The following is a 2,967-nucleotide window of genomic DNA, read 5'->3' as shown; positions in this document are numbered from 1 at the left end:
TCCATATTGTTCCCAGAGAGGATGAGATCCGAGGCTGTATGGAGCAGAGAGGATGAGATTGGCAGCTGCCAGTGATCAGTAAGCTGGCACCATGGGATCAGCTGCCCCCTCCCTGACTAATAATCCACAGGATAAGAATGGGGCTGGGAGCTGGCCAGGGCATCTGTGGTGCTGAATCCCTGCTCAGCCTGAGCTCAGTGCTGCCCCCTGGCGGGGAATCCTGTGTCTGCACGTCTGCTTCCCTCTGCTAACCCCATCCATGAGCAGGGAGGAGGGGGAGGGGGGAGGAGGGGGAGGCAGCTGCAGGCAGAGACAGGGCTGCAGCCTATCACACAGGGAGACACTACTGATATACAGCAAGGTCACCCCCTATACAAGAGAGCAGGGGAGGAAGAGTAGTACAGGTGAGGAGAAGGAAGAGGAGAACAGGTAAAGAGGAAGATGGGAACAAGGGAGAGGGACGGGGAAGGACAGGGGTGGGTGAAGAGGGGGACAGGGGAGGAAGAGGGGGACAGGGGAGGAGGAAGAAGAGAACAGGTGAGGAGGAGGATGGGAACAGGAAGACATCATTATAGGGAAAGATAGGGAGGAATCATCTGCTATCTATTATCTATCTATCTATCTATTTATCTATCTCCTATCTATCTATCTATCTATCTATCTATCTATCTCCTATCTATATATCTATCTATCTATCTATCTATCTATCTATCTATCTATCTATCTCCTATCTATCTATCTCCTATCTATCTATCTATCTATCTATCTCCTATCTATCTATCTCCTATCTATCTCCCCTATCTATCTCCTATCTATCTATCTATCTATCTCCTATCTATCTATCTATCTATCTATCTATCTATCTATCTCCTATCTATCTATCTATCTATCTATCTATCTATCTTCTATCTATCTATCTATCTATCTATCTATCTATCTATCTATCTATCATCTATCTCCTATCTATCTATCTATCTATCTATCTCCTATCTATCTATCTATCTATCTATCTCCTATCTATCTATCTATCTATCTATCTATCTATCTATCTATCTATCTATCTCCTATCTATCTATCTATCTATCTCCTATCTATCTATCTATCTATCTATCTATCTATCTCCTATCTATCTATCTATCTATCTATCTATCTATCTCCTATCTATCTATCTATCTATCTATCTATCTATCTATCTCCTATCTATCTATCTATCTATCTATCTATCTATCTATCTATCTATCTATCTTCTATCTATCTATCTCCTATCTATCTCTTATCTATCTATCTATCTATCTATCTCCTATCTCTTATCTATCTATCTCCTATCTATCTATCTATCTATCTATCTATCTATCTATCTATCTATCTATCTATCTCTTATCTATCTATCTATCTCCTATCTATCTATCTATCTATCTATCTATCTCCTATCTATCTATCTATCTATCTATCTATCTATCTATCTCCTATCTATCTATCTATCTATCTATCTATCTATCTATCTATCTATCACTAGGTTGGCAGCTTAGGCACTTTCCTCCGGCGTGCCCTCTCCCATACTAGGCAGTGACACAGCGGGTCCACACCTATCTGCATTACATTGCCTAACAGGTTGTGTATAAGTGATACTTAGGCTCAGCCGGTCTGCCAGGTGCCATGATGGGGTGCGCCCCCGCTCACATTCTACCCAAGTGTTAATCAAATTTGGTTATTAAAGCGACTCTGTACCCACAATCTGCCCCCCCCCCCCCAAAAAAAAAAACACTTGTACCTTTGGATAGCTGTTTTTAATCCAAGATCTGTCCTGGGATCCGTTCAGCAGGTGATAAAGTTATTGTCCTAAAAAACAACTTTTAAACTTGCAGCCCTGTGTCAAACAGGAGTATCTGTGCTCTGACTTTGCACCACCCCTCCGTCCCTCCTCCCCACCCTCTTCAGCATTAGGAATGTCATTGAAACATTTTCTTCATGCTGAACATTGCACAGGTCCTTAACAATCCAGCCCATGTGCCGGGCTGACACAGGTGGGGAATAGGAGGCAATCTGCCTGGAGCATTCCTAATGATGAGGAGGGCGGGGAGGAGGGACGGAGAGGTTGTGCCAGCCTAGTGCATATACAAATGTAAGCGACGCCCGTTGGGCACAGGGCTGACAGTTTAAAAGTTGTTTTTTAGGGCAATAACTGCATCACCTGCCAAACGGACCCCAGGACAGATCTTGGATAAAAAGCAGCTATCAGAAGGTACAAGTGGTTTGGGGGGTCAGATTGTGGGTACAGAATCACTTTAAGGACCAGAGACAGAGACTTAACCCCATGCCCCATGCTGCTGCTTCTTATATATGTGTATGACTGCTGTATATATTACGGAAACGTCCGTGGTCACCATGGCAACATTCCTGTACAGACACCTCTGCACCAATGATCAAGAAAAGTAAATAAACCAAAAAGTGTAACAAAAAAAAAGTGTCTGGTACTTGATCTTTATGAGGACACTCTTGGTCTTGGTCGCCTTCCTCCTGGGTCGGTCCTTGTGTTGGCGAGTCTCACCATAGCATTTGATGGAACTCAGGACTACACCTGACTGACAGATTATTCTGTATTATTATTATGTACGGGTGATACAGACTGTCATAGAAAATCACAAAAAAAGAAAATGACATAAAGTCACATAAAGACGGATACAGAGAGCCAGAGGACCCTGCCGGTAAGGGCTTACAGTCTACAGGATGAGGGGAGGAGACAGTAGATGGAGGGCAGCTGGTTGCGGTGCAGTGGTATAGAATCTGCTTCATTTTTGGGGAGCATTAATGGGGTATTCCACCCAAACATAACTTTATAACTTTTGACATGTTGCTGCCCATGGTGAGACTAAAAATTCCTTCCATACCTGTTATTATCTATTCAGTCTCCTTCCCCCAGTTCTCAGCTGCTGCTTTCAGCTAAAGACACAAAAATCTGTGCATGTG

The sequence above is a fragment of the Dendropsophus ebraccatus genome, chromosome 13 (assembly GCF_027789765.1).
Source record: "Dendropsophus ebraccatus isolate aDenEbr1 chromosome 13, aDenEbr1.pat, whole genome shotgun sequence".
NCBI classification, from domain to species: domain Eukaryota; kingdom Metazoa; phylum Chordata; class Amphibia; order Anura; family Hylidae; genus Dendropsophus; species Dendropsophus ebraccatus.
Note: the sequence above shows the minus strand (reverse complement) of the source record.